General features: G+C 47.3%; 1 long non-coding RNA gene across 1 annotated transcript in view; it reads right to left on the bottom strand.

Annotated features, from left to right (window-relative positions):
* The window catches only part of LOC141989603 (uncharacterized), a 39,807-nt gene that overhangs the window by 16,855 nt on the left and 1,058 nt on the right, over window positions 1–21,894 (bottom strand). Inside the window, exon 2 of the long non-coding RNA XR_012640014.1 lies at window positions 12,499–12,968. This is a non-coding gene — a long non-coding RNA (uncharacterized LOC141989603). The remainder of the gene's footprint in view (window positions 1–12,498; window positions 12,969–21,894) is intronic.

Genomic DNA, 21,894 nt, shown 5'->3' with positions numbered 1-21,894 from the left:
GTCTGGATCTGTTTGCAGGGGAAGGGGCCAGATGTAGAAAATACAAAGTGAACATATCAAATTATTTTTTAAATGGGGATTTCCAAAAGTAAATAAAATAGATATCTGGGTTCTTCCTGGAATAGGCAGGATTTATTACTGGAAAGGTTAGGCTAAAATTCAGATACATATGGGACACTTTTTCAATGTATATTCATATTTCTTGAAGTCATGAAAACTGTTTCATATCCCCTTTGTTTTGTGAGCAAGGGTCCTTGCATAGCAGTGAAAGGGTTTATCTGTTAATGTATTGTGTAAAAACTCAAGTTGTCACTATATGCTGTGTAGTAACTTTATCACATGTAATGTCAAGTGTGAGCAACTTCTGGCCTGAAGCTTTTGCAATGGAATTTGTACATTTCTATGCATCATTTAAGTTAAATTGCTGAGAAGTTTGTTTTGATTTGTGCTTTGAGATTGGCATACTGCATTTGTTTACAATATGAAATATAAGCAATCACATCTTTAAAAAGTATAGACTATCACCTGCTGCTGTATTTTCTTTAGATGAGACAAATATTGCTGTATGATAGCAAAAAGCTATAAATACAGGATTTGATATTTTTTGAAAATGCTGTCACTTTTGTATAAGATTGGACATTAAACGTATTTTCAGGACTGATGTTTTTCTGTCTTTCAATTCCTGCTTTTACCCACTTTTGCCACACTGTAGAGCACAAATTTTATATTGATTGTGAATAGCAAAAACAGGACTTCCCTGAGTGAGGGAAGTAAGGAAAAGCTGAATATAAATTTGGAATTGTTTGGCCTCTAAAAAGGCTGCTTGTGACACTTGGATGAAGGATATACAGAACGCATGGATGTAACACTGCAATGCTGTCTGTAGCACGTCTTATGTGGCACCTGTTTTTAAAAACTGCCTTGCTAGCTAGTGGAAATTGGACATCATGGATGTGATTTGTTCAGGATTAGATAGTCCTTTGGCCTTCTCTAAATTGGGGGAGGTACCATTTTATAAACTGTACACCTTTTCACCTAGTCTATACAAGGTCTATGCATATGTACTCCTTCTATCCTAATTGCCTTCCAGGGAAAATACATACTGAGCTGACCAGTGCCTGAAAGGTCATGCTCCCACCAAATGACTGGAGGATAGCTAATGTGATGCCAATTTTTAAAAAGGGCTCCAGAGGTGATCTAGGGAGTTACAGGCCGGTAAACCTGACTTCAGTACCAGGCAAACTGTCTGAAACTATAGTAAAGAACAAAATTGTCAGACACAGAGATGAACATAATTTGTTGGGGAAGAGTCAACATCCTTTTTGTAAAGGAAAACCATGCCTCAGTAATCTGCTAGAATTCTTTGTGGGGGTCAACAAGCATATGAACAAGGGGGATCCAGTGGATAACAGTGTACTTAGATTTTCAGAAAGCCTTTGACAAGGTCCCTCACCAAAGGCTCTTAAGCAAAGTAAGCTGTCATGGGATAAGAGGGAAGGTCCTCTCATGGATTGGTAACCTGTTTAAAAGGTAGGAAACAATGGATAGGAATAAATGGTCAGTTTTCAGAATGGAGAGAGGTAAAATAGTGGTGCCCCCAAGGGTCTGTACTGGGACCAGTCCTATTCAACACATTCATAAATGATCTGGAAAAAGGGGTAAACAGTGAGATGGCAAAATTTGCAGATAGTTAAGTCCCAGGCAGACTGCGAAGAGCTACAAAAGGATCTCTCACAACTGGGTGACTGGGCAACAAAATGCACATTGCAAAACATAATCCCAACCATACATATAAAATGATGGGGTATAAATTAGCTGTCACCACGCAAAAAAGAAATCTTGGAGTCATTGTGGATAGTTCTCTGAAAACATCCACTCAATGTACAGCAGCAGTCAAAAAAAGCGAACAGAATGTTGGGAGTTATTAAGAAAGGGATAAGTAATACAGAAAATATTATATTGTCTCTATTTAAAGCCATGATAAACCCACATCTTGAATACTGTGTACAGATGTGGTTGCCGCATCTCAAAAAAGATATTGGAATTGGAAAAGGTTCAGAAAAGGGCAACAAAAATTATTAGGGGTGTGGAACAGCTTCCATATAAGGAAAGATTAATAAGACTGGAACTTTGCAGCTTGGAAAAGAGAGGACTAAGGGGGAATGTGATAGAGGTCTATAAAATCATTACTATTGTGGAGAAAGTAAATATGGAAGCGTTATTTACTCATAACACAAGAACTAGGGGTCACCAAATGAAATTAATAGGCTGCAGATTTAAAACAAACAAAAGGAAGTATTTCTTCACACAACGCAGTCAATGTGTGGAACTCTTCGCCAGAGGATGTTGTAAAGGCCAAGACTATAACAGGGTTCAAAAAAGAATTAGATAAATTCATGGAGGATGCATCAATGGCTTTTGGCCAGGATGGACAGGGATGGTGTCCCTAGCCTCTGTTTGCCAGAAGCTGGGAATGGGTGAGGGGATGGATCACTTGATGATTCCCTGTTCCTTCCCTCTGAGGCACCTGGCATTGACCACTGTTGGAAGACAGGATACTGGGCTGGATGGATCTTTGGTCTGACCCAGTATGGCCGTTCTTATGTTTGGCCAAAGTGAAAGTTGCAGGAGAGAGAGAGAAAGTTTAGATAGGAGAAGTTGATATATCTTCCCTCCTAGCTTACAAGGTAGCTGAAGCAGTTAGGGGTGATAATTGTGTTTTCTATCATTGAAACCATGTACGCCTGCCTAATGCTGCTAGCCCTGTAGTATCTAGAGCCAGCACACACTCTGACTGGCACTAGCTAGCTGCACCTTTCCTTTCTGGTCTGAGTGAATCCCCTCAAGTGATAGGCCGCCTACCTTTTCCTGGCTCAGGGTGGGATTTTTCAGTTTTTCCACTCTGACAATGGGTCCTGGGTACAGACCTATGTACAGGAACTCCTCACCTAAAGTCATCCCGGTTAACATTGTTAGGTTGCTGATCAATTAGGGAACATGCTTGTTTAAAGTTGCGCAATGCTCCCTTCTAATGTCCTTTGGCAGCCGCCTACTTTGTCCACTGCTTGCAGGAAGAGCAGCCTGGTGGGGGCTTGGAATCAGGGTGGGCCGGCAGCCCCCCTAGCAGCTCCCCATTCCCCTAAGTTCCCTGTGCAGCAGCTGCCCAGCAGGCTATCAATTGCTGGCAGTTCAGCTGTCCCTCCCCCCACTGCCATGTGCTGCTCCTGCCCTCTGCCTTGGAGCTGCTCCCTGAGCCTCCTGCTTGCTGTGCGGGTGGGGAGACGTGTGGGGGGGGAGAGGGGGGCTAATGTCAGGGTGTGTCCCCCCTGCACCCCACTTACCCCATCTTCCATAGAGTAGGGGGGACACAGGACAGTCCTGGAGGCATCAGCTGAGGTGGGTCTCGGCTTGCTGATCTAATTAACAAGTCAGTGTACTTAAGACAGGGATCAGCATACTTAAAGGGGAAATGCACATCTCACTCTCTCTGGGTGTGTGTCTCTACTATACTGTCTCCCCCCCTCTCTCCCCCCCACATTCCTTCTGCCTTGTAGAGTGTGGGGCTACATTAAAAACAATGAGTTAACCCTTGAGGGCTCAGTCACTTGCTAATTCATCATTTAGCAGTAAGGCATTCCTTGGGAAATATCCCCACCTGTCGCTCTTGCAGGTACAACTGCATCTACACGAGAGCTTTTGCTGGCATAGCTATGTCGGTCAGGGTGAGGGGGGAAATCATACCCTGATCAATATGTATACGCTGGCAAAACTGAAGCTTAGACCAGGGTGAAGTTGGAGACTACCTGTCTGATTTGTGTGGAAGTTGCGTACCTTATGGCTTCTTTGCATTCTCCTACCACCATGTTTCCACTAAAGGCATTATACCCAGAGCTCTGATCAGCTGCTTGAAACTCTGGAAGTGTTTGCAGTTAACTGTAAATGAAATCTAATAGACTGTACAGAGTCACCTTACTGTTCTTCCTCTATCAGAATCTCTTTCCCATTACTGTATCGAGGCAGCACCTGACAGTGCTGCAAATATACATCCCTTTCCGTATCCGATTAAACACACACATGGAATTAGCTCTTTCTCTAAGGAGCCTTTCTGAGAATCCAAAGTCAAAACATGAGAAATGACTCAAATAGTGTATACAAATGGAAGACTGAGTTATTCGTGAGCTATTACTGTATTTTACTGAGCTGTTCATAGATGCTGAAAACTGAAACTTATTCCAGTATTGTTCTTACCCAAGATTGTGTTAAATTTCTACGTAACAGCCTTGTGCAAGTGTTCAAACTGTGGTAATGGAACATTATCTGCATGATTTTGAACTGTATCATGGGTTGTTTTTTTTCAGTGGTAACTCAGACCCAAAGGCAGCTAGGATGTGATAACTGTAAATGGGCTGAGATGCACAAAGAATGAATGCACGTAGCATAAATAGAAATAATGCTCATTCTCCTTGGGAATAGTCTATTATACAAAGGGGGGTTGTTAGCCATGATTCAGAAGAGTGCCAGAGAGACAATATCATGAGGGCTGTCGATTAATCATGTGAGTTAACTGCAATTAACTCAAAAATATTAATTGTGATTAAAAAAATTAATTGTGATTAATCACAATTTTAATCACACCGTTAAACAATAGAATACCAATTGAAATTTATTAAATACTTTTCGATGTTTTCCACATTGTCAAATACGTTGATTTCAATTACAACACAGAATACAAAGTGTACAGTGCTCACTTTATAGTATCATTTTGATTACAAATATTTGCACTGTAAAAATGTGAATTGAAAAATACTATTTTTTTATCCTCATACAACGGGGTAATGCATCCTGTAATGCAATCTCTATCGTGAATGTGCAATTTACAAATGTTGATTTTTTTGTTTGTTTTGTTTTTGAAATGCAGTTATTTAATAATGTAAAACTTTAGTGCCTACAAGTTCATTCAGTCCTATTTCTTGTTCAGCCAATCACTAAGACAAACAAGTTTGTTTACATATACGGGAGATAGTGCTGCCCTCTTCTTATTTACAATGTCACCTGAAAATGAGAACAGGTGTTCGCATGGCACTTTTGTAGCCACCATTGCAAGGTATTTAAGTGCCAGATCTGCTAAACATTCAGATGCCCCTTCATGCTTTGGCCACCATTCCAGAGGACATGCTTCCATGCTGACGATGCTTATTAAAAAAAATGCGTTAATTAAATTTGTGACAGCTCCTTGGGGAAGAATTTTAGGTCTCCTGCTCTTTTTACCCGCATTCTGCCATGTATTTTATGTTATAGCAGTCTTGGATGATGACCCAGCACATGCTGTTCATTTTTAGAACACTTTCACTGCAGATTTGACAACGCAAAGAAGGTACCAATGTGAGATTTCTAAAGACAGCTACAGCAGTCGACCCAAGGTTTAAGACTCAGAAGTGCCTTCCAAAAGGGATGAGGTGTGGCGCATGCTTTCTGCAGTCTTAAAAGAGCAACACTCTAATGTGGAAACTACAGGACCCAAACCACTAAAAAAGAAAATCAGCCTTCTGCTGGTGGCATCTGACTCAGATGATGAAAATGAACATGTCGGTCCGCACTGCTTTGCTTCGTTATCAAGCAGAACCCATCATCAGCATGGACGCATGTCCTCTAGAATGGTGGTTGAAGCATGAAGGGACATATGAATCTTTACCGCATCTAGCACGCATCTTGCGACACCAGCTACAACAGTGCCATGCAAATGCCTGTTCTCACTTTTAGGTGACATTGTAAACAAGAAGTGGGCAGCATTATCTCCTGCAAATGTCAACAAACTTGCTTGAGCGATTGGCTGATCAAGAAGTAGCACTGAGTGGACTTGTAGGCTCTAAAGTTTCACATTGTTTTCTTTTTGAATGCAGTTATTTTTTGTACTTCTACATTTGTAAGTACATGATAAAGAGATTGCACGACAGTTCTTGTATGAGGTGAATGGAGAAGTATTATTTCTTTTTTTACAGTGCAAATATTTGTAATCAAAAATATAAAGTGAGCACTGTACACTGTGTTCTGTGTTGAACTGAAATCAACATATTTGAAAATGTAGAAAACATCCAAAAAGATTTAAATAAATGGTGTTCTATCGTTTAACAGCGCGATTAATCGTGATTAATTTTTTTAATAGCTTGACGGCCCTAAATATCATCATCATTCTCTACCGTTGGCAGCCTCTGTGGCACAGAGGTTACTTTAAACTTCCATCTATTTCTCTAATCTTGCTTTACAGACACTAAGCTTCACTCCATTCCTATGGCATTTCCCCATTTTACTGCTAGGAAATCTGAGCGCAGGCACCCAGGTAATCAGGGGTGTAGCTTGGAACAACTGCCAGTCCTAATAATTACTGAATAACTCCAGCTGCCTCTCGGCTGCACCTTCTGTGGCTTAGCTACAAAACATCCTTCCTCCCTCTGTTATTTACTCTTCGTGTTGTAGCTCCCTCCTCCATGATGGTGTCTTGCTGGTTCTGCACGGGGCTTGTTTCAGCAAATGCTCACCCTGAGGCAGTGATGAGCTGCCAAAATCTTAACAACCGGTTCCCTCCTCACCCTACGAGGGGGTCGTGGCCCACCCCCACCCCCGGGACTCCTGCCCCATCCAACCCCCGCGTTCCTTGACACCCCCCCCGGACCCCTGCCCCATCTACCCCGTCCCCTGACTGCCTCCAGGACTGGGCAGGAGGGTCTCGTGGGCCACCGTAGTGGGTGCCCGCCCCGCCCCTTAGAGCCAGAGGGACCTGCTGGGGGACGAGGTGGGGAGTCCCGGAGGTGCTTACCTGGGGCAGCTCTCAGGAAGCATCCGGCAGGTCCCTCTGGCTCCTAGGGGCGGGGGACCGTAGCTGGGTGGGAGCAGGGGCAGCGGCCGCTCCCCCACTGATCACACCAAAAGTGGCACCTTAGGCGCCAACTCCCTGGGTGCTCCGGGGCTGGAGCACCCACGGGGGAAAATTTGGTGCGTGCAGAGCACCCACCGGCAGCTCCCCGCGCCTCAGCTCACCTCCGCTCCACCTCCGCCTCCTCCCCTGAACGTGCCGCCCCGCTCTGCTTCTCCGCCCCCGGCTTCCCGCGAATCAGCTGTTCGTGGGGGAAGCCTGGGAGGGCTGAGAAGCAGGCATCGGCTTCGCGCTCAGGCCCAGGGAGGCGGAGGCAAGCTGGGGCAGGGAGCGGTTCCCCCGGAGTTACCTGCTACGGCGCAGGCGGCCCTCCTCATGCTCCCCCGCCCGAGCTCCCCTCCGCTCCGCCTCCCTGGGCCTGAGCAGGAAGCTGTTGCCTGCTTCTCAGCCTGCCCCAGCTTCCCGCGCCAACAGCTGATTTGCGGGAAGCTGGGGGAGGCGGGGAAGCAGAGCGGGGCGGCGCGTTCAGGGGAGGAGGCGGAGTAGAGGTGAGCTGGGGCAGGGGGCGGGGCGGGGAGCTGCCAGTGGGTGCTCTGCACCCACCAAATTTTCCCCATGGGTGCTCGAGCCCCAGAGCACCCACGGAGTCGGCGCCTAAGGCGCCACTTTTGGCCGGTTGTTAAATTTAGAAGGCTTCTAAATTTAACAACCGGTTCCAGCGAACCGGTGCGAACCGGCTCCAGCTCACCACTGCCCTGAGGAGCATCCATGTTGAGGCTACAGTCAGCAAAATCTGTCTTGCCGTGTTGTAATGAACTCTCATAAGCTTCTGTTCTAAGACTGGTTAAACATACAAATGGTTGATCTTCGGGTCTGCTGGCCTTGTTTAACAGACTAGCCTGAATCTACTACAGTCTTCCTTCGGGGGGTTGTGGATTGACTTTTTCTGCCAAAATTAAATGGCATGTTTGCAGAGTCCGGGTTTGGACGATAGAGGGCATAATGGCTACTGGCTTAACAGACAGCAAACTGTAATTAACAAGAGCTGACTCATCTCCATTGATTCTCTCCACATGGTCAGACACAATTTTCTACTCAGTAGTGTCTCAGTGAATCTGGCAACCCTGTCAATGCTTCATACTGCACCACTACACCAGGGCAATTTTCTGTTTTATCTCTGCCTGGTGCTAGCCCAATGAATTTCTCCTGCCCTTGTTTCTGAGGGGAGAGCAAAGCCAGCATAACTCATGTGCTCGCTCATGAGTTAAAGGGGTAGTGGCCTTGTTTTACTTACTTCAAATCCATCAGCCTGGTATTCTCATCTCTTAAAAATCTAGACTTTATTATAGTTTGACGGTGGCAGATCAAAGACCTTCTCCCTCAGACACAGGTATGATTTTGAATGCTGTTGTTTTCGTCTACCTGATTTTCTTAAGTAGTATGAATCCCAATGCATTTCAGCATCACGTCTTCACAACAGGGATTTTTATGATCTTTCATTTAGTTTGATTGTAAAGACAGAACACAAATTGGTAGCTTCCAGAATAATATACCCTCAGTTTATAAGAAGACTTATTATACATTTATATTAAATTGTGTGCCCAGGGAACAGAGTGGCAGAAATAGCACCCGGAGGAAACAAATTCTATACTAACCATCCCATGTAACTAACAAAGCTGCTCTAATTTGATTCTTTTCTGATGTAATGTGCCATAGTAACTAGTCAAGGATAATACACCAATCATCACTGTTCTATATTAAAAATAAAAAAGTGTCTCTCTTAAGCTAAATTCATCAAGTGCAAGATACACATTGGCTGGCCCTCTTATCAGTCAGGTCAGTTTGAACAGCCCTATCATTTCCTCCTGAACCTACTGCAGGTCATTGTTCCATGTAACATCAAATAGGACCCTTACTCTCTTCGACTATCTTCCCCTAGACACAGCTTCTTCACCTTGCTTGTTCCCACCCTAGCCCCTGTAAAGGGCTCAGGTCTATGATAGGAGTGAGTGGATGAGGTTCTGTGGGTTGCAATGTGCAGGAGGTCAGACTAGGTGATCATGATGGTACCTTCTGGCCTTAAAGTCCACGAGGTAAGATGGGATTTGGGAGCATGGGGAGGGGGAGAGCTGGAATCTATTTGATGTCATGAGGAGAAAAGGAGCTTGAATGGCTATTTTGGGGGATAGCGCATGTCAGGTAGAGAAAGGGAGAGTCTTGGAGGAGATAGAGAGTCTTCAAAGGGTACCTGTGCTCATCTGAACCAAACCCTAGAGTTTCACCCATTGTTAGGAAATGTGGCTAGCAGATAGGGTCCCAGACTGGACTCCGGATGCCTGGGCTCTACTCCCAGTGCTGTCTTGCTGCATGAACTAAGGCAAGTCACTTCACCTCCCTGCACTTCTGTTCCTTCTCCCCCCACTTACTGGCCGTGTCTGTGGAGAATGTAAGCTCATTACGTGCACCCTATAAACAGGTCACTGCACCTTCAGCTCTCCTGACAGAGGAGGGTATTTAATGTCTGGCTTTAAGTTAGTTTTTAGATTTTTGAGCTCTAATTTCTATATATTAGGACCAAAATTGCTGCCGTTGTCACTTTAGTTTATTCTTGGAAAGCAACTTCACAAAATCGACAGCAAGAGGCATGGGGGGCTCACAGGCCGAGTATGCAGTGCTCCCAGCTACAACCTTCTGAATATTATAGAAAAGCTGCAAAGCGTTCCCCTCCCTGGCATACCCAGCATGTCGGCAAGTGGGCTCAGCCAGCAGGGCATGGAGCTGCCTTTGCTTTAATTTTGCACGAGGGGAAGTGAAATGCACCATCCAGACTTTGACGTTTGTAAACCATTAAGAGAAGAAACTACACCCGTATTGTCGGGGTTGGCACTACAAACAGCTGCTGTTCTTCACAATGGAAAAACAAGCAGGAGCAAGTCACCACTGGGCTATTATCCGCAAAGGTGGTACCAGCTCCTTGCAAGAGGACATATCACAGATGCTGAATGCAGAAGTATTTAAGTGCCTTGCTCCTATTGAAGTCACACCCGCTAGCCGACATGGCCACGCTGACAAAGCCCCCAATCTGGATTCAGCTATGCCAAGAGAAGAGCGGTTCTGTCAGTGTAGCTAATGTTCAGGGAGGTGGTGTTACTATACCTGCAGAAACACTCCTGTCGACAGATGCAGCCCCTATGCTAGGACTCTGCTGTGTCTGCAGAGCCTGCGTAGTGGAGATGAGCCTCTAGTCATTTGCTAAAGGCCTCAGAGGGAGAGTCTGGCAGAGCTGGGGTTAGACCATGGTTCCATGCTTTGAGCCAGAGGCATAACTTGCAGCACCAGGAGACAGCCTTGTGGTAGCCTTGCTCGAGCTAGTGCACTAAAAAGAGCGTGTGTCACGTGAATGGCAGACGGGGCTAGCTGCCCCAAGTACAATCCCAGCCGAAATGCCAGGCACGAACTTGGGCAGTTCCTGGCTCCCAGTCCTGTGCTCAAACCACTCTGAATAATTATCTGCACGGCCAAGTGTGTCGTGTATCTTGTACCCTCTTGTCAGCATTAACAGCCATGCGTGAAATGGGCAGCCATTGCTCAGTGGGAGAAGGAGGCCCAAAGCCTAGCTGGCCTGGTAGTAATAATGCAAGTGGGATATTTGGTCAGTGATCATGTGAATGAATTAAATCACATAGGCCAAAAGAGAGGGAGGCGATTCACACTGAGCTTCACGACAGTGGCATTTGCTGAGTAAATACTGTGTGCTAAACCGAGGGCTGCATCACTGCCCTGCATAGCATCTGTGGCACTTGGGCTGGTGGGGGTCACTCTGCTTTGCAACCCACCCCGGGCAACGTTTGAAATCTCCCCGAAATGGCAAAGCCATTGTACCACCGTGCAAGAGCTCTGAGCTGAAGAGCTGGCCAGACTCACACATGTCCTAACATGGCATTTCCTTGCTCTCCCTTAATAGGTTAAAACCAGGAGCGGATTTACCATGAAACAAACCATGCGGTGGCACAGGGCCTCCAATGACAGGGGGGTTCCCAAAATGCAGGACAAATATCTGACAACCTGCCCCTGAGTCCTGGCCGGCGGCGCAGCAGGGCTGAGGTAGGGAGGCTGCCTACATGCCGTGGCCAGTGGCCCCATGCCACTCCCGGAAGTGGCCAGCTGCTGGCACGTCTCTGTGCGCCCCTGGCAGGGGGCAGGTGGCTCTGTGCGCTGCTCTTGCCCCGGGCAGCACACGGAGACCCGCTGCCCCTCTCTCCCCAAGGGGCGCGCAGAGACGTGCCAGCAGCAGGGCTAAGGCGGCTCTCTGCCTACCCTCCCTCCCTCCACGCTGCTTCACTCCCAAACTTCCTCCCAGAGCCCACACCCCCTCCTGCACCCCAACCCCCTGCCCCAAGCAAGGTACCTCACTTTATTTTCATTTACTTCCCATTACTTATAATATAGGAGGAGGGTGAAGAAAAAAAGAATGAAGGGGGAGATAAGAGAGAATGTTCTTTTTCTTGGCTGGGTCCCGGTGGGGGGTAGGGAGGGGGCGGGAAATAAAGCTGCAAACAGGGCCCTGCTAACTCTAAATTTGCCACTGGTTAAAATCACAGCAGAGAACGCCCCCCCCCCCCCCGCAATAACCACCTCATGCCTCCCAGCTGCTAAAGCCCTACCTCCTCCAGCCCAGCCACTTGAAACCACCTCCCAGTCAGTATAAAATCCACTGCACCCCCCTCACACCATGACTGTAGGCCCAGATTTTCAATATCTGAATCTGACTCCTTCGCACGCCATCAGAAAGGCATGAACAAGGCTGTGCCGTCCCTGTTTGCTGGAATAGCTACCTTGTGGTTTTGCAACTTAATTGTTTTGCAAGTCAAACAATTGCTTAACTGTTGTTGGCCTATCACCCAGCCCCCAGCCTGGAGGACCCAGGGACTGCTATTCATCTGGTCCCTACCCTAGCCTCCTTGGGTGGCTCTCCCAGGACTTAAAACTGCAGCTGACCTAGCTCGCCAGGTTGTTGGACCTCACACGCCTTCAGCACCTTCTCACGGTGCTGTCCCTGGGGAAAGTTTTTCAATTTCAAAAGACTATCTAGGCCTCATCGCAGTAATACCTGAGCCACTGCAGGCTCTAGCTTTGTGGTCTTATTCTGCCCAGGACTGTGGTGAAGGCTCCGCCCCGGTTTTGCTGTTTCTAATGGTTGTACATTTCCCCAATTACAAATCGGCCTAAATTTAGACCAAGCAGCTGGTCAGTGGGGCTTTAGTAGTGCAATGACTGCATCTCTTTGTAATAAAGAACCATCAGTGGTTCATAAAATGTTCTGAATCCTTTCCGGGATTTCTAGCAGTTTCTTCCCTGGTAGAGAAGATACGTCTGCGATTCCCGATCCAGAGTTCCTCCCAGGAGCCCTGAGCTAATGGCTGCGCCCTGTGTGATGCACCGTTCTTTTTCATTGACCTGTGCGTGGCAGAACTACACATGCTGCTCGCCAAAGGTGCGTGCGGAGGGCTTTGAGTTATATTTCATGCCCTCGTGGCCGACTGCAGTTAGGTGGGGTTTGAGACGCCTGCCTGTGACCCAGGGTTGGTATGCAGGGCATGTTTGTAGAGTGAAACTAAAAGCCTTACCTCCCTGAAAGAAGTGGGTCCAGGGTTCTTGCTTCTAGGGAATGCCTGAGACAGATGAAACACTTGCTCTGGCCAAGGCATCTCTAATCCCCACATTCCCATCTCCTGGAGGGAGGAGTCGCATTTTGAGAGAGGAGATGTCAAGGCTGCTTCTTCTCTCCGTCTGGAGTGGATTTTCTGCTGAAACTAGCTTCCTCTGGGCTCTTGCTGCCGCCCGGACTCGTCCCCAGGATGCATCATGCTACTACTCTCTTTGTCAGTTGATGGGTTTTCGTGCCCATTTTTGGTCACACGGCCAGTACCGCCAATCCCATGCATGGAAAAATCATGAGTCAGGCCTCCAGAAGTCCTGAGATTGGCTTTACAATCCTGAGATCGTTTAAAAAGCAATGAATGCTGTGTTGCTTTCCTCTGCCTTCTGGTTTCTGTGCATTTAGGGTGCGTCATGTTTTCAGGCTTTCCTCCACCACCTGGAAAGAGAGAAACGCAATTTATTGTTTTAAATGCAAGCTGAGATTCTCATGCAATCTCTTAACTCCAGCAGCCAGACAAGTAGCACGAGCCTCATGATCCACGTGAAAGCTGCTAACACTGCATGGCCCTATTTTAACCCAGGAGATTTCAATCAGAAACCCCAAAGAGTTATTGTTCAGTTGTTTATGGGTTGGTGTTTTTGTTTCCCTCCCCCCATTAAAAAGTTTATTTCTTCAAGAAGCTTAACAATATTCTGTGAATGTCACAGATACACAGGGCAGAATAAAGCCAAAGGCTGAAGGTAACAAACACAGCTGAAGGAACTATTTTCATCCAATCCTTCCCCAGCCTTCCTCTGGGCCAACATTAGCCAGCCCCAGGTGCTCCAAAATGTGAAAGAAAGGCAGGCAGTTACTTGGAAAAGGGTATGTCACGGTTACAAGGCTAACTGCACTTGTGAGCCCTCTCCAGTCTGAGCGCCCCCTTGCAGGTGACAGGCCCCGTGCCCTCACCTCTCTCAGGGTGGAAACCTGCAATTCTCCCTCTCTTTTAGACTGGCTATAGCCCCCTGTATCCCAACTGTGATTTCTCAGCAGATCCAACTGGGCTTGGGATCTGCACCTCTTCCCTCCACGAGCTGTGACCAGCGGTTCATACGGTGACCAGACAGCCTTCTTAAACCAAAGTACTTTTTGATCTTAGCAGCAGGAACAGTAAAAAGTAAAGCATGGAAGCTCATCTGCTTCAGACTCCCTTGCAAGACCTGTCTCTGCGTCAGCTCCCAGACACCTGCCCCTGAAAGCAAGTGAGCGAGCGAGAGACGTTTTAACCCTTTTAAGCTCTATTCAGCTGCCCACTCGCAGCCTTTGCAAACAGCTGTGTAACTTTGGGCTGGAGCCAAGGAAGAGGGATTTTCACAGCTAATAGCCCAGGCATTGTTTCTTACCCTCCTGACCTGTTTAGTCGCCAGTGTTTTCTCTGGACCTGTTGTGTTAAATTCCTGCTTGTTTCCTGCCAAGTTAATAAATGTAACTAACACGTGAGTGCAGTAGATTAATCCCATATCGTCATACAGGAAACATTCCCATGACTGGGTCACATACACTGCTCATGAATTAATACAGAACGGTATTGCTAAATTATTACATATGAGCCCCTCCTCCTTCACGGGCTAAGCTTGGGAGGGTGGGGGGAGAAGTAAAATAATAGAAATATATAATAGCTGACACCATTAAGGGCTGGAGAGGTGTTTTAAATGGAAAATCAATTATATTTAGAAAGCGTGTCCATATATTCTGGAGCTGTTAAAGAGTGTGCATCACTAACCTGAGATTTGGAATGCCCTGATCAGTGTGATCCACATATTTGGTTCCCTCAGTCCCTCTCCTATCCTTGCTTTATGCTCTGATCTGTGGGGGACCCTAATCTTGCAACTCATGTTGGCAGATTACTGCTCCCATGCGGCACCCCACTGCAGCTACAAGATCAGGGCCATAAACTGTCAGGTCTTCAGGTCAAAGACTGTGCTTCTCCTACCAGGCTATAATATTTTTGAATGTTGAATAAATAATAAAGTATAGGTGTGTGTGTATGTAATATAAAAGGATCCCACCGTTGGCATGCAGCTACTTCTGGGGTGGAAGGCAGAAGCTGTTTAACAGTGCACAACAACACTCTAGGACAGTTCAAGACAGAGAAGTGATAACTGTGAATCATAATATTTATTGGAAGTGGTTTTTATGTTTCCCGGGCAGTAAACCAGTGATTCTATTTCTTACTCCCAGGAGACAAAGCTTAACAATGACAACAGCCACGCTTAGGCATGTGACCACATGAGTAAGGATCCCGTGAGTCATGCTATCTAAAGCAAGGCAAAGTACACAACACACACTGTTAGTTCTCGCTAGACCAAACAGTTCTCTGTGCAGAGGGGCTTGTGGAATCGAGCCCTGTAATAGCTACAGGCCATCGACTCCCTGCTTCTAGGCAGTGCTGTTTATTGTAGCAAAGGGGAAAAATGAACCAAAGCTGAGGGTTGGGTTCATCTTGCAATTGTCATCACAAATTTTCTTCAACTTTTTTTGGGTTTTCATGAAAAACAAAAAGCAAAGCTTTGTTTTGCTTGTGTTAAAAACGGGGATGGGGAGGGGGGATCAGGTTGGGATTTTAAATGAAAACCTGAAAATTTTCAGCCCCACAGGCATTTTTGGTGAAAAGTGCATTTGTCGCACATGCCATTTGCTGCTGGGGCGGGGGCGGGAGGGACGGCATCGTAATGGAACAGTTTAGCCCTGCTCTAGTTAACGTACACAAGGGATGAATGGCACTGGTGCCTAGGCTACCAGGTTTTGTGCACACTAGTTTGTAACATGGTTGGCTCTGAACATGTCCACGAACACCCTGGTTAATACTTACTCAAAGGCCCTGATTCAGGGTAGCCCTTACGCATATGCTTAAGCGCTACACTGACTAGAGAAAAGGAGGACTTGTGGCACCTTAGAGACTAACAAATTTATTTGAGCATAAGCTTTCGTGAGCTACAGCTCACTTCATCGGATGCATTCCAGTGTAGCTCACGAAAGCTTATGCTCAAATAAATGTGTTAGTCTCTAAGGTGCCAAAGTCCTCCTTTTCTTTTTGCGAATACAGACTAACACGGCTGCTACTCTGAAAACTGACTAGAGAGGCTTTCCTAAATCAGGGCCTAAACGCTATTCACTTTTGCCTGGGCTGCCACAGGTTGTCTTCATGTAACATTATCTTTGCATATTTAACCCTGCCTGTGTTACTGGTTTGGCTGGTTCACATTCCTCCCAGCTCTCTCTGTGCAGCAGAAAAATCCCAGGATGCAGTGACACATGTGCCTCCTCTAGGCACTGTCGCCCCTGCTTAGGCAGTAGGGGACAGCTCCCCTGACTGTCCCAGCATGCACCAATGCCAGTGAGCTTTAGGTGTGTGTGCATGCAAACATAGCTGCATTGTGACAAAAGTTGCTGTAAGTAGAAAATTCAAATCCCATTTTTCAAAGGATTAACATGCAGCCAAACCTCCAGCCCTACTCTATCTCCCTCTAGCTGCCCCCCCCTTGGGGCACAGACACCCCACATAGAGCTGTGCTCCATGACTTGCAAAGCTGAAGGACCCCCTGCATGAATTCCCATGTGCAACAAGCCCTGTGCAATATAACCACACTACAATTATTCACCCTACAGAGTTTTTGTTGCTGACCTATGAGGTAATTGTGAGGTGGTGTATTAATTTAGATGGAATATATGGGCCCAAAAGTCAAAAGCTGTTAACATAACCCAGTCACTGTCCAACATTAGCCAATTTTAAACAAGGTTTGGTATGCAGCGACCTCAACCTGCTTGGTACCATGGCAAACATGCCATTAACAAGCCTTGTAACCTTTTGTTAAAGACACAGAAAAGAATGCACAACGGTTAAGGCATTGAACTCTAAAGTAGTAAATAAGGCTTTCATTTTCACAACGTCCTTTGTTCCCTTTCCCTTTAGCTGGAGAGAGTTTTTGACGTAAAAATCCCTTTGTCTGACAATCTCTTAGTGGGTATCATAGATAGTAATAACTCTCTGCTGGGTAAAAGGAAAGTTAGTTGAGATGAGCTGGAGCCAGGGGTGCTGGAACAATTTGCATAGTGCAAGTGCTGAGTCATTGACCCAAACTAAAAACCCTGTGGCTGGAAACCACTTCAAGCCAGAGGGTGCAGTCAGACCCTGAGTTCCAGCAACCTATGGCAGGAGCTGCAGCGGTTGTTGTTAAAGACAAATCTCATTTCATCCCAGGTGGAGCCAATACAGGTGGCGATGTTATCTGGGTCTCTCTCTCTCTCTCTCTCTCTCTGGCCTGGTTTGGTCAGGACATCTCTCAGGATTAGGATGATGAAGGCCTAGGGTCTTAGAAGAGGTGGGGGTGGCAGCCATGATGGTGACCCAGTTCCTTGGTCTGTTCTTCATTATTGTCCCCCCAAACTCTCCTTCTTTCAGGACCTGCGGTGGGGTGTCTGCCCCACATCAGGCCTGAAGGGGTTAAGGTGGCTAGGTGGGCCAATTAACTGCCTAGGCTGCACATGGGGGAGGAGGAGCCAGGAAGCAATGAGGACTAATTAGAGGTGAAGTTCAGCTGTGGAGGAACAGGAGGGGCCTGTCTACAGCCCATTAGCTGAGAACAGGAAGGAGTTGTGTAGGCCAATTGCCCCTAGGTTCTGTCTAGCTAAAATTATGAACAGAATAGTGACAGAAAGATTGGTGGCCTCTTTGGAAAATAATGGCATTACAGATAAGGTGCAGAGTGGTTTTAGGAGAGGAAGATGCTCCATTGCTAAATGAGAAATGGGAATACCAAAAAGTGTGAGGCACAAGGGCTCCATGATAGCGGTCTTTCTAGGTACTGAAAAGACATATGACATGCGATGGAGGGAAGGTTTGTTGTACAAAGTAGGTGCACTAGGGATAAGGGAAAGAATGTATGGGTGGATTAGAGAATTTTTGAGTGAAAGGACCATGCAGGTCTGAGGTGGGAAAGTTACATCCAATATATATAATATTAAAAATGGTACACTACAGAGAAGTATTATCAGCCTGACCTTATTTAATATTATGGTCTAGTTATTACTTAGTCCTGCTTTCAGTGCAGGAGACTGGATTAGATGACCTCGCGAGGTCCCTTCCAGTCCTCAGTATTATCTAGACCATCCCTGACAGGTGTTTGTCCAACCTGCTCTTAAAAATCCCCAAGGATGGAGATTCTACAACCTCCCTAGGCAATTTATTCCAGTGCTTAACCACCCTGACAGTTAGGAAGTTTTTCCTAATGTCCAACCTAAACCGCACTTGCCGCAATTTAAGCCCATTGCTTCTTGTTCTATCCTCAGAGGTAAAAAAACCCACAATTTTTCTCCCTCCTCCTTGTAACAACCTTTTATGTACTTGAAAACTGTTATGTCCCCTCTCAGTCGTCCCTTTTCCAGACTAACAAATCCATTTTTTCCAGTCTTCCCTCATAGGTCATGTTTTCTAGATCTTTAATCATTTTTGTTGCTCTTCTCTGGACTTTCTCCAATTTGTCCACATCTTTCCTGAAATGTGGCACCCAGAACTGGACACAATACTCCAGTTGAGGCCCAATCAGCGCGGAGTAGAGCGGAAGAATTACTTCTCGTGTCTTACTTACAACACTCCTGCTAATACATCCCAGAATGATGCTTGCTTTTTTTGCAACAGCGTTACACTGTTGACTCATATTTAGCTTGTGATCCACTATGACCCCCAGATCCCTTTCCACAGTACTCCTTCCTAGGCAGTCATTTCCCATTTTGTATGTGTGCAACTGATTGTTCCTTCCTACGTGGAGTACTTTGCATTTCTCCTTATTGAATTTCATCCCATTCACTTCAGACCATTTCTCCAGTTTGTCCAGTTCATTTTGAATTTTAATCCTATCCTCCAAAGCACTTGCAACCCCTCCCAGCTTGGTATCGTCTGCAAACTTTATAAATGTACTCTCCATGCCATTATCTAAATTATTGATGAAGCTATTGAACAGAACCGGACCCAGAACCGATCCCTGTGGGATCCCACTCATTATGCCCTTTCAGCATGACTGTGAACCACTGATAACTACTCTCTGGGAATGATTTTCCAACCAGTTATGCACCCACCTTATAGTAGCTCCATCTAGGTTGTATTTCCCTAGTTTGTTTATGAGAAGGTCATGCGAAACAGTACCAAAAGCCTTTCTAAAGTCAAGATATACCACGTCTACCCCTTTCCCCCCCCATCCACAAGGCTTGTTACCCTGCCAAAGAAAGCGATCAGGTTGGTTTGACACGATTTGTTCTTGACAAATCCATGCTGACTGTTATTTATCACCTTATTATCTTCTAGGTGTTTGCAACTTGATTACTTAATTATTTGCTCAATTATCTTTCCGGGTACAGAAATTAAGCTGAGTGGTCTGTAATTCCCCAGTTTGTCCTTATTTCCCTTTTTATAGATGGGCACTAGATTTGCCCTTTTCCAGTCTTCTGGAATGTCTCCTGTCTTCCATGACTTTTCAAAGATAATCGCTAATGGCTCAGATATCTCCTCAGTCAGCTCCTTGAGTATTTTAGGATGCATTTCATCTGGCCCTGGTGATTTGAAGACATCTAATTTGTCTAAGTAATTTTTGACTTGTTCTTTCCCTATTTTAGGCTGTGATCCTCCCACTTTTTGCTGGGGTGGACCCTGCCCCCTTCCCCTCATCTTCTCCCCTAGGCCCCACGCCTGGCCAGGCCTGGGTGGAGCCTGTCTGGGGAGCCCGGGCAGTTGTGGGAGCTGTGCGGACCCTCCACCTGCCCGCCGTGCAGGGGGGCTGACAGCAGTCTCCCACCCGGCCCAGGGCAGGTGGAGGGTCCGTGACTCTGTGCCAGCTTCCTACAGCTGTCCGTGCGGGGGGAGGGGCTCAGAGCTGCTGTCCGGCTATAATAAGAGCTGCACGGGCAGCTGTGGGGAGCTGCAGTGGTGCGGACCCTCCACCTGCCCTGGGCGGGGGGCCGGGGGCAGAGACACGAGCTGAGGGCTGCTCTCCTCGGGCCCCCTGCACTGCGAGCAGATGGAGGGTCCACTGGGGGCTCCCCACAGCTGCCCATGCTTTCTTATCATGGCTGGGCTGCAGCTCTGACCGCCCATCGCCCCACTGGGTCGAGCTGCGCGGGAAGCTGTGGGGAGCCTGGGTCCCTGCTCCTGCCCTAGGCGGAGGCAGGGGGCTGATTTCAGCCCCACCCCACCCCAGGCAAGGGGGATCAGGCCCACTGACCCTGCTCCAGCTTCCAGTTTGGCCAGGGGTGGGGCCTTGGGGGTGGGGGGAAGGCTCTGGCGCCCTTGGGACATTGTGTCTTAAACAAGAATCTTTTTCAAATAAATAGACACTAAGATGGACTATGTGCCCTCAGTAAAGTGGTCGCTTTTTTGGGTATGCTGGGGCTTTGATAAAGAAAGGGAAAAGCTTTTTGAGGAATTAAAACATCTTAAGGTTAAAAAAACCATACATTATTATTTAGTAAAAGCACCGGGGAAATGGAGCGTTATTAGAAAGGGGCTGCTACATTACCTGAAAGACACGGGGCAGAGCCAGGGGATACAATGCCTTGAGGAATTATAGTTGGTGGTAACCATAGACTATTTAGTCAAGTCTGCTTTGCCCTAAAAAAAAAGGAAAAGAGCGAAGGCAAGGTAGGAAGGAGCCCATGGGGATACAGCAGTAAAGGTTTAGGACAGTGCAGATTTTGATGGCATGTTGTAGGGTCCCTGGGCTGGAACCCAGTGTGGAGGGTGGGCCTGAGTTCCCCTACCAGCCATTGGGGAAGAGGCTTGGTTAAGGAGCAGTGGGTCATCATGCGAGACTTTGATACATGCACCCACCCACGGAAGAGGAAAATTACTATGACCTAACCAGAGGGCCAAGCCACAAAACAGAAGCAGTTGAGTCTTGAAAGAGCCAGACTGAGAGAAGGGAACCACATTTTCTTATTTACCAAGCATGATCTTCACACAGGGCTTCAGTTAGATCAGTAGGCTTTTTTGTTTGGACTAATTCAGTTTTTCCCTCTGGCTTTCTTGTGCCTCCTTAAAACATTCTTTATTGAAAATATCTTGACCTACTTTTCATGGTCAATTGCCAAGCAGGCAAAAACTTCTAGGCCTGGTTGTCGCAAAAGACTTTTATTGCTCTAGGTGCTGATACGGACGCCCCCTGGCCCGCAGCGTTTGAGCTCCTTGACTTAGGGCGGAAGGTCTGTTGACACACACAGTCAGTGAGTTATTGGTTGCAGCTGGGAAGCAGGACAGTCATGTGGGCATATTGTTGGTTTTGTTATGCAGCAACAATGCTTGGGCACAGCCAGTTTAGCCTGCACACCCTGGAAGGTGACTTGCGATGGGGAAAAACGAGTTTGGTGCCCTTTTTTTTTTTGCTTCTTTCTGATGAGGGAAGGGAGGGCTGAAAGGGGTGGGTTTTCAGGTTATTTTTTGACATGAGAAATTCAGGCCTGGTGTAGCCTGTTTTTGCGGACGGCTGGTGAAGCGATTGGGATCTGGGACCCCACAGAGGTCTGCATTTAGATTAGGAAATGTTACCGTATTTGAACCTGGCCGGGAGCGCTTGAGTTAGCTGGCACGAGGCTGAAAGCAGCATCATTAGCTCAGGTTCTCCCAAACAATAGGAAGAGAAGCCCATGGCTACCCTGGAAGCCAGAGCTGATTAATTCAGAGGGAAACTGATTTTTATTCACTCTGTTTAAAACATGGGGGCTTGTTTTTTAACACCTATTTCACACACATGCTTAGTGAACAGTGGGGAAGGAAAACTCTCCTTGATAAAGGGTCCATCCATGCCCCAGCCATTACTTTATCTCAAGCATGGGTGCCAGGTTTGTATAATTTTTGGTGGTGCCCAGAACGGGTCCAAGCAGAGCCATCCTGTCCATAGGACGGACCAGGGCAACCATCCTGGGCACCCCGCTTTGGGGGGCCCCGCGCTTCAGGGGGACACGGGATCCAGGGCAGCCTGGAGGGTTAGCGGGGGGCCTGGCACTGGCAGCAGTGAGCAGCTGGCCCCAGCCCACCTCACCCTGCCCCACGCTGCCGGCTCCCAACGTTGTTCGGGGGAGGGGGTGGAAGCCCGAAAGAGGCAGGGTGGGGGCTTGGGGGAAGGGGTGGAATGGGGGCTGAGCAGGGGCGGGAAGAGGCGGGGCAGGGATGAAGCAGGGGCGGGAAGAGGCAGGGCAGGCTGGGGCCAGGTCGTTCACTGAGGCCAGTGCCAGGCCTCCCGCTAACTCCCCAGGCCACCCTGGACCCCACATCCCCATGAAGTGCAGGGGCCCCCAAAGCACCGGGGCCCAGGGCAGTTGCCCTGGTCTGTCC

This window comes from Natator depressus, chromosome 6, assembly GCF_965152275.1.
Source record: "Natator depressus isolate rNatDep1 chromosome 6, rNatDep2.hap1, whole genome shotgun sequence".
NCBI lineage: Eukaryota > Metazoa > Chordata > Testudines > Cheloniidae > Natator > Natator depressus.
The sequence above is the reverse complement of the archived record's forward strand: the minus strand, read 5'-3'. Positions and strand labels throughout refer to the sequence as shown.